The sequence below is a fragment of the Phlebotomus papatasi genome, chromosome 1 (assembly GCF_024763615.1).
Source record: "Phlebotomus papatasi isolate M1 chromosome 1, Ppap_2.1, whole genome shotgun sequence".
Taxonomy (NCBI): domain Eukaryota; kingdom Metazoa; phylum Arthropoda; class Insecta; order Diptera; family Psychodidae; genus Phlebotomus; species Phlebotomus papatasi.
In genome coordinates, this window is record NC_077222.1 from 79,386,081 (window position 1) to 79,397,124 (window position 11,044).

General features: G+C 32.2%; 1 protein-coding gene across 1 annotated transcript in view; it reads right to left on the reverse strand.

Moving 5' to 3' along the window:
• LOC129810249 (uncharacterized) overlaps positions 1 to 3,447 on the reverse strand; it is an 88,542-nt gene extending 85,095 nt beyond the window's left edge. Inside the window, exon 1 of the mRNA XM_055860588.1 lies at positions 3,145 to 3,447. The gene's annotated coding sequence lies outside the window, so the exon portion shown is untranslated. The remainder of the gene's footprint in view (positions 1 to 3,144) is intronic.
• Between the last annotated feature and the right edge of the window lie 7,597 nt (positions 3,448 to 11,044).

Sequence of the window (11,044 nt, forward strand, 5' to 3'; positions counted from 1 at the left end):
CTCGGATTTAACATTAAACCTACAGACCGTTTTTGATCGTTTTTCAGTCAAATGACAAACCACGGTAGGGTAGGATACTCAACAAATTTGTGTTGGAAAAGAGCAAAAAATTAAAATTTAAACACTGAAAAATATATAACATGCATATTTTAAGAAATTCATAAAGTTTGATAGTGATTTATTGCTAAATCAGTGGCAGTTGGCAGTAAAAGTGTGATTTCACTGACTAAAATCTTTATGTCGAAATTTATTTTTGTTCAAACCTTTATTTTTAGGCGTTATATTCTAACATTACTGTTATTCTTCAACTAACTCAGTTGAATACCGGTATGACAGCCGAAAAATCTGTAGCTGCCCTGACTTAAATTCGGAACCTCACAGTTCCTTTTTATGGTACACCCTTGACACAGATCGTCATTGGGATCATTAAGGCATCTCTAAACTTCTTCAAGCCTTCTCCTTTGGCTGGAAAACAATACGGTTCTTGGGATATTTCGAAAATGGATCCTATTTTACAATCGCTTTTTTCTTATGATATATGTTGAAGATTGTGTAATACTTACCTATTCGGTCTAATGGTTTTTAGATTCATAAGGTAAACATATCTTGAAACATATTGAAAATTAAAAGCTTATAAAAAGCTGGTGTATCGATAACTTTATTATTCTAAATTATATAATAAGTATATATTACTAGATAATTGATGTCATTTGATTCTTCTAAAAGCAAAAGAATCACGCTTGTTTAAAGCCACCGTGGAAACTCAGAAGAGGCACAAATCAAACATTAAAGTGCGAATATAGTGAAGCAACATGAATGGTGAATAGAATCACAAAATTCACCCATTTCAACAAGATATGAATGAGGTCGAAAAGGATAATCCACGTAATCTCTTGATTTTCTTCCCAGTAACGCTTTGGGTGAGAAGCGATTTTGAGTCTCTCTCACATGACACACGATAGCACCATAATTTTGGTCGGGGACACCATATATATAGTGTGAGCTTTTGAAATTGTTCTACATCTACAATCTTTCGATGCAAATCACCTTTCACACGAACTCACGTATTTTATCTCATATTTTGCAAGGATAACACTTGATACACTCGCAAATCGTCGAGATGGTACAGTTTTGTACAAAAACATTGGAAATGATAAATATTTTATTAATTTAATCTAACAAAGTGTAATTTTAAATTTTTTAGATAAACTCAATTTTACGTCCATTGAGTTTTATGAATCTATAAGAGTTTACCCAGATACGTATCTTAAATATTTTGTGGAAGAACTTAAGCGAAGCGAATACAGTGGGACTCCGGTAATGGCGACACCTGGAGGTGTTAAACTCCAATGGTGGCAACTAATTACATTTATATTTGTTTTTATGTGTTTATAATAATTTTCTAAAGTTGAAAATCGTCTTTCGTATACCAACAAAGTAACTTTTAGCATAAAAAAAGTTTTACGCAAAAATATAGCAATGCCATGATAAAATCCAAATTTTTATCCTATAATCTTTTAAGTACAATATTTTGTTTTTCGTGACTAAGTATTTTAATGACTTTTAAAGTTCTTTTGTTTACATGAAAATCGCAAATAACATTAAAAACCTCAAGACAAGTATTTGAATCTCACTGATCTCACGTATCACCCCTCTGATAGAGGGTTAATACGTTGAAAAAGGATATCAAGGAAATGTGTTGTTCTATCTTAGAATGCGCGACCCACGTAATCCCTTAAATAAGGCTGAAGTAAACAATAAGATTCTGTTATATTTATTTCTCATAAGCAACTGCTCACGCTGAAGTTTAAATAAATGAATCTGAATTCAAATTACATTAAAAAATGAAAGAATTTAGTCTTAAGATCTTCTAAAAAGAAAAAATATTTGGATAGAATACATTATTCATTAAATATTGGAAAATATCCCATAATTTTAATCAATTTATTTAGAGTGTCCAACTTTACCCAAAAAGTGGTCAAAATTACAAGCAGTTTTTCCATTTTTTTTCATAAAAATTAAATTGATCAATAAAAAATAAAATTTGACTAATAGAATAATAAATTTTGATATGAAAAATGAACTAAATCTTTAAAAAGGGTCTAACTCATTTAATTAGTATTTAAGTTGGTAGCAGGTACAATAGAACTCTATTGTTATTTTGCTAAAACTTTCATGAATATATCAATATTATTAGTTTTCTAAATGCAACAGTCGAATTTAATTTTTCACTCTTCATTTTACTGCCCGAACCTCGGCCCGAACTCAAAGAGAGATCAGTTAAATAATCCTCGTTTTTTTTAAACTTGTGACACGGCTGGAGGTCAAACGTTAAGAGATATTGTATTTCAGTTTTCGACGACCATCCTCTCTCGCCTTCTTGTAAGTCAACATTATTGAAAGAGTCTTCTTCTTATTTCCCTCCCCGCCCCTTCTAGACCATGTTATTTGGTTTATTTCGAAAACAGCTTCTATATTTTTTAGTGAATATTTCGCCCTTAGACACCTTTGTTCGAAAAAGATTTCGATATCGAATTTTCGAATGTAAAAGTATAACCACTTTAAAGATACTATTTTTCAACCAATGTGCTTAAATTTGGATTTTTGAAAGGGCGTTGAAATTTCCAATCTAGCTGCATCGACCTTCATCTGTAATCGGATAGTACCTGTAATTGATAATCTTTCTCGTGAGTTCGAACACTTCGCAAAGGTGAAACGCTTTTCTCTCTCTTTTCCTAATGTCAAAAATATCAAAGAAATGAGCAATTTACATTGATCCCTGATAGATTATATAGGTCAAATGAATACCTATATTATTTTATTGTTGTGTTGAAATTATCAATGGTGTAGTAAAAGCATAAAATTAAACGTTATTTCTCTCATAAATTGACCATTTAAATTGATTTTTCGGACTTCAATAGTGTCAATAAATCCAGCGCTGTCAATGGGGTTGGTAGAAATTAGTTGACACAACTGGTGTCTTATATATAATGTGTTTATATTAGGGTATTATTAATAAGTATATATGTATCTGAATCTGTCTCTGAGTTCGAGTAAAGTAAAATCCGACATTCATGCTGCATCGGTTCAGAATTTTTTCGTATGGGTGCTGAAGTAAACGGCTTGTAGAAGGCTTCAAATTACCTTTAGTCAACCTGCCTACGTGCGACATGATAAAATTGTTACACCTACTCATCCATCCCCTTGCCCCGACCTTAGTGCTTTGGGTGGGTGATTTGGTCATGAGATAGCAGCAGAAAGAGACATTTGTGTAATGCTCTCTGAGCTTCCAAGATGTGAAGCTTTTTTTTCCTGCGATATTCCATCCTTTAAGCTGTGCATGGAATGGGATTCAGGAGGGAGGTCTACATTTTTCCTGCAGCATCCTGACGAGAGAAAAAAAAACTGAATGTACAACATTTTTATGATAATGAGAAAGTGTCAGGGAGATTTCGACACCCACTCCTCTATATGACTTCGACATGGATATGTGATGTGCTACATTTCACATTCAATTTATTTTTATGAGGTGAACATACCACCCATCGACCTCCTCACCATCAGACATATAAGCACACAAATATCGCATAAAACCATACAAGAATCAACCGACATTATCAACAAAGGGTGATTGTGAAAAGGCGACGAAGAGGGAGGACAAAATGAATGGAATGAAAGAAACTCTGACATCCTTTCTGCAATCGTTTGGCTTCGTTTGAGAGGGTGGTATCCCCAAAACTACAAAAGCATCATTCCATATGAAAGCTCAGCTGGAAAGGTTTTCCATGGATAAAAATACAGAATCGAAAAAAAAATTTAAATCGAGAATAATTTATGGCCTGCAATGCTGGTAATAATAAATTCTGTTTAATTGTTTTTCACATAACAACACCAACTCATGGTGCACACGTACAAAATTGTCAAATAGATGCAGAGAATGAATATATCCAACAAAAAAACTCTGTTTTTGTCTTTAGTAGTGCATCCCTCTTTTTCGGAGGCTTCATCAATGTGAACTCCAACAAATAAACCTTATATTCACAGATGTGTGATTTAAATCCAACAATAGGACCCTAAATAAAGGGAAGAAAATTAAGAATTTGCATCGTAAATTAACAGTCTCCCGCGTGAAGAATGTGTTTACAACACACTTTCATATACAGCACTGAATTTATGCTCAATTTTACACTTATTTTCCCCGTGCACCATATTCAAAAGCTTTACCAAAGCACTTGAAAACAATTGGAACGGTTGGGAAAACTTATGAAAATTAAAATTTCCTATTGTACTTTTCTAATTTCAAGTAAATTAAGAAAACTTACCTTCAAAGCCTTACGTTATAAGTTGTAAAAATTAAGAAAAACGTACAAGTTTTTGATTATTCTGTTTGAAAATCCACAAGTATTGCAGCACGTAATTATGTTTAAAAATTATCAAAGAAGAAACGAAATAAAGTTCAAACCTAACGAGACTCAGAACTTACGTAATTTTATTTTAAAATTGAATTACTTAAGACAGACAAAATATCTGAAATATTTATATGAAAAACAAAAAGTTCAGAGACGAAATATTGAACGACTCGACGATATGTAAAAGATCTAGCTTCAAGATGACAATAGAATTCCGAGCCAAAGAATTTATGTACAATCGACATAGCCATCGTGGAATTAAAAACTTCACCTCTATCTACCATTGACTTTCCTAAGGTTTTTTAAAGGATCATCATATTCTAAAATTTGATATCGATGCATAGGTTGATGGAAAGTGGCGATGGAGTTTATTTATCATTTTAAGAACCGATGGATTATCGGTAATCCGTATTAGAGAAAATATTTTTTCTGATTATCTAAATTTTTTTCGCAAGGGATCTCGTGATCTAATTGGTAAGAACGACATTTTTTCGCCGGAGATATCCCTGGCTAGATAATATAATAATAATATTAGATGAGTTCATATATTCTGTCAGTAGAAGAGGTAAAAAGTTTGGAGTGGTATATCTCAGCTCCTGATGAACATAATTGGATGAGTGAACTATTGTTGGAAAGCTTGGTTCATTAGCTTTCAGAATCTGGTATATGTAATTGGCTATGGGTAAATCATGGTCATCCAGAACCATTTACGTCGAAGAAGACACTTTTTGCAGCGTCTTTTTTGACCATCCACTGCTGGGACCAGGAGTGACCCAAGATTATCGCACAAGGACTATTTGTTAGAGGAACTCAAAGGGTATAATTTGTGGAAGAAACTTTTTTTTTGGACATCTTACTTTTTTTTATTCATCGACTTTTGCAAGAATTTTAACATTTTACACGCATAGAAAAAAATGACAGAAATCCTTCTATCTCATTTTCTGGACAAACTAATGAAGATATCGACTTGGAATGTTCTATGTACTCCCCCATAAGTTGATCTAAGGAATCCAAATATCACATCAATTTCATCCCCACGTCTATCCTTCTCCTCCAGAAACCACTCTTTTAGGATTTCTGTAATTTTTTCCTTGCGTTTAACACTTCAAAATTCTTGCAAAAGTCGATGAATAAAAAAAAGTAAGATGTCCAAAAAAAAAGTTTCTTCCACAAATTATACCCTTTGAGTTCCTCTAACAAATAGTCCTTGTGCGATAATCGTGGGTCACTCCTGGTCCCAGCAGTGGATGGTCAAAAAAGACGTTGCAAAAAGTGTCTTCTTCGACATAAATGGTTCTGGATGACCATGGTTTACTCATAGAAGATTATATATACCAGATTCTGAAAGCTAATGAACCAAGCTTTCCAACAATAGTTCACCCATCCAATTATGTTCATCAGGAGCTGAGATATACCACTCCAAACTTTCGACCTCTTCTACTGACAGAATATATGAACTTATCCAATATAATAATAATGCTGGCACAACATTCCTTGAAGGAACTAGGCCTTCCCACAAGGGATTTCTAGACATGCATTATTATTATTTCTTGTACGGGATGAGCAGTGAAGCTCACTGGATGCAATCCGAACACCTTTAACACCAGAAAAATTCCTAATAACCTAAAAGGGATTCGAATCCGAGACATTTGCATCATAGAGCGTGTACTCTACCACTTGACCCATTGAGTACCGTTATACGGGCTTCAGACTAAGGCTTAGCCATATGGCTTAACTTCTCTAATTTCTTGTTAATCAAGATTTTTTGAAAATTATCACTTGAGATTGGTCAACATGGGCAAGTGATCTATTTGATCTATTAAATTTTAATAAACCAATAACATTGGTTGCTATTTTGCATTACGAGATCATCGTGAACTGGGCTAAACTTTAGGCGAGCTTAACCTTAAGTTGGAATGTGAAGTACGTATCACGAAGAGGGCGCGTAGAACAATTTTTTAAGTGAAGCTATCTAAAAAAAAATATTTAAGAAAAAAATTAAAGATGAAATAAATACTTATAACCCAGTACAATGTCACTAGTCTGTTTTTATGGCCAAGTATATAAATAAGTATTTATTCTTTTCTTAAGATTTGTATATAATTACAAAATAGACGTTTGGATAAGTCAAAGATATTATTTTACAAACCTCTAATTATTTGCTATTAATTAATTATTCAAGCGCATAATTTTTCAGGACTTCTAGGTACGAGAAATTTTTCCGCACTACGAATTTCTTATTTTAAACCTAAATTCTATAAAAAAAACTTTAATTTATAGAGTTTCCCTTTGTGGAAAACTGCTCAGCCTTGGTGGGTTAAGAAGAGGACCTGCATTATCAGGTCAAAAATGTTTTTTTTATTATTGTTTAAATCGTTAGATAAAATATAAAGGAATATACCAAAAAATTCAGAAGCTAATTTGAAGTATTTTTGAAGATACATAAACGGAACCAGAAGACCACCGGATAGGTTTGCAAGCATTTGGGCGAACATTCTAAACTTTGAAGCATGTTTTCTCCACTTCTCATTTTTACAATTTTGCCAAATTGAAGGGGAAAGATAGCACAAAATCTTATGGATAAATTAAATTCTTTCCTGGAGGGGAATTCTGTAACGCTCTGGCAATGCCATATGACAAATTGGGTTTTTTTTCTCGGGAGAGCTTTTTCGACAATGCGATTCTGTAGCCGTGACATTGCCATTTCAGCTCACGTGACATTATATTTAAGAAGTCACATTTTTGAGATTTCTGGCAATTAAAATGACAATGAATGTTGTTAAAAAAAATCAACCAAGACAGATTGTATTTGCATAATATCACTAAGTAAATGGATTTCATTAAAAAATCAGTGAATTGCATTTTCGAACTCATATGATATGACAAAAAAAAGCTCGATTGGCATTGTCAAGTTTCAAACTCACGCGTGACAATGCCACGAAAATTATAGAATTCCTCTACTGGTTGGTCTTTGTTAAAGTCAAGACTTTATCTCAAAATATGAATTAAAAAAAAACTGTTGAATAATTCAATATTTAACGCATTTTCCGGATTTTTGTATTGTGACTATGAGGTAAAACTTCAGAAAAATAAATATTACGAGATGCATATTTCCTGTCTATAAGGAACTGCTGCGACTAGACATATACACTCCAGTAAACATACCCATTAGTCTACCAATATTATATTTTACCAATAATAATAACTCGCAAAAAACAGCCTAAAATTAGTTTTAGCCTCCTTATTGAGGCACCCTTCTTAAGAGAAACATTAATAGGGAGAAGTTTGGTACTTTTGAATGTGGGGCTGCATTGAAATTGGGATTTTCTCCTATGTTTAAGTGGAACTGAGTCATATCATAATGTAATTCAGCTTCTCAATCTGTTTGTGCAGCTAAATTATATCACTATAAGGCTCAATTTAATTTTAAAATAAGTGAAAAATCCTAATTTCAAAGCTGCCCCATATTTAAAGGTACCCCACTTCCCCCTACACTCTTAGAAAAAATTAGTTCGTACAAGCTCATATGCAGTTATTAGAACTATAAAATATAGTAAATATAGACCCAACTATATATTTAGTTTGGGTAACTAAATGAAATAGTTGACCACAGTTAGTTAAAGTATCCTTTTCATTTAGTTATAACAACTAAATCAAAATAGTAATGGGTACTATAACATATTAGTTCCAATTACTAAATAAATGGGGTTGATACCCATCTTATTGGCTGTAATAACTATATCACATTAGTTGTGGTTACTATATAGCATTCATTGTGATGCATATTTCTTATTAGTTGCTTAAAATTCGAAAGAGCTTCAACTCATTACTAAAATAAAAACCACTCTTTACTATTGGAAAAGTAGTCATAACTTTATGAAAATATAGGCCCATCTATTTACATTGGTTGTGAGAACTAAAAGGAATTCGTGACCAATATTAGTTGGGATAATGATTTCATTTAATTAACACAAGCAAATATAATTGTATGAAACCATTACGAAATAATTGCCGCAACTTATCAACGTAAATATTGTCTTATATTCTCACTACTAATAAATTTATTATGAGTATAATGTTTTAAGAATATAAGAACTATTTTAAATAGATTTTATAATAATCGCCCGAACAACTAATTTTCATTAGTAATCACGTCTAAACTTTTCTAAGAGTGTACTTAATATTATTTCAATGAAGGTTATATCACAACACAACCCTTTTTGCGAAATTAATACAAACTATATTCCATGCAGCAAGCAATGTCCTGATTCTTTAATTTGAAATACGGTTAATTAAAAAAAATAATTGAAAATATAAAGCAGAAGTAAAGAGTTAACACCATAAAATCTTATCACGACTAAAAGAGATGAAAGGAATTTCATTAGAGCAGCATAATTTTAGTAGGTGAACTTATCGGAAGATTGCAAATTTATTGCTTGAATATCTACTTTCTTTAACCTATATTTATTCACCTTTTGTTCTTTTATGTACTTTTGCTGAACCCTCTATACTGCAAAACGAAAATTAATTCAAGTTGAGAAATTTAGTAGATAAATTAGTTCAGTTTGTGTGCAACCTTTTGTATATGATAAGGGATATAAGTGAATATTTTTCTTCATGATATTATCACTCATATATCATCTTACTGTGCCTAAGAGCTGTGGATAATTTATAAATTTATTAGCCTCTTGAGAATGAAAATGAATACAAAATGGTTTCACATTGGTAAGTTTACGACGGTGAAGTAAAAGACCGAAAATTGGGACTTAACTATTTTCTCAGTAAAGCATTTATTACGACAATTTGTTTATAAATACTATTTACATTTGTGCGTTTATGAATGCATGATACATGGAATTTAGAGAGTGGATTCTGTGTTCATAATTAATTGCAATTTAACACTGTTTCATGCTGTTGGCATTTGTGTGCCATATTCTGCAAAGCTTTAAAAGGATTGAGGGGTTGAGGAGTGGGACAGAATGAAATTTTGGGGTTGTTAGGGGTGCACAAAATGAAAATGTGGACAAGTCATCAATTAATCATTTATGAAATGGCCCTTTGGGTTGCATTTCATATACACTCTACTCGCTTCTTTTTTTTAATGAAAATTTTTGGTTTTGTTAGTTCAAATCGTACTTAATGAAATATTTCTCGCTTGTCTCATCATATTCACAAAATATACAAAACATATCAATTTAATTGAAGAAAATTGGATTTTTGTTGGGGTTGATAGTAATTATATTTTTCTGATTGCAGCAAAGCAAAAGCTTTTCAGGAAACATCCATAATTTTAATTTGTATAGAGATGTATCCTCTTGTTTCCTAGTTTCACATTTGAATATTTTCAAGCATTATTCGTGTGAGGTTTTTTTAAAATTTTTTTTCTCTTTTTAAACATTTTCTTCTGCAATCTCCATAAGCTTTTCAATGCAATTAATGTCACTTGAATTTCTCTCGACAATCATTGTGTCTAAGTCATTTTCTATGCCTGTCCTGATGTCGGTGGTTGAATGCAGTGGTTAGGTTGAGTGAGAATATTGCACATTGTTTCATGTGAATATACACAATGTATACATGGGATGTTGAAAGTCTCCCCCTTTTTGGTATTCTCTTCATGGCTGACAAGTGCCACCAAGAGAATTTTATGCTGTGACGGAGGAAATAATCGATTTCCAATGAAGAGTATATGCAGAAAACTCACTCAGGCATAGAGACTATCCTAAGTCCTTTCGCATCCCACAAACTCCAACTCAATTGAGATTTGAACGTCATGTGAAAAGTTTTAATGATGAGATTGTAATTTAAATTTCCTGTTTTTGTTCACAATTTTGTCATCCCACTTGATTTTCTAGACTAATATGAGGGCGAAGAGAAAGCAAAATTGGCGAATATTCAAATTGAATATCTAAATTTTAGCTACAGTTCAGAGTCAGCACTTTTGTACATCTCACTTGATGGATGATTCACTCTTTGGTTCCAAGCAATGCTTTTAGGTTTTCCTGCAAATTAACTCATTTAATTGAATAAGTTATATATTTCGTAAAATCGAATTTATTTTAGAAAATCCTGCAATTTCTATACCATTGTAACAAGTAACTATTTTACTCTTTACACATAGAGGTGAAGCAATATTATGAATGACCCAATTTCTAACCCCATTCACAAAGCGAAAATATTGTCATACATTATTGCTCGATTTTTAGTGAGAAATAATAATAAGTATATACACATTTTTAGTCTTTTTTGCTAAAAGAAAATTCCTGGCTTAGATAAAAGGTTTCAAAGATGATGACGTCTTGCGCTTCATTTCTCACTTGTCAGTTTTAAGGAAAATTCTAAAGTGCTCTATCTATTTTATACACAATATCTGAGAAGTACGAGTTTTATGCACAATCTCTGAACCCTTATGCTTGAGCTGTGCGCATTTTCAACACAATTTTAGTTTAATATTTTAAAGTACATTTTTATTTTAACTCGAAATCTTGAAAGAATATAAGGACAAAATCTGTTTTAGGAGCAAGCGGAGCGCCAAGAAATCTCTGCAAGAAATTAGGCGACCCCAAAAAGCATTTGAAGGAATTTAATGTGTCCCTTTTTTACTTAAAGATGAAGTCATGCAAAAATATAAGAGCAAA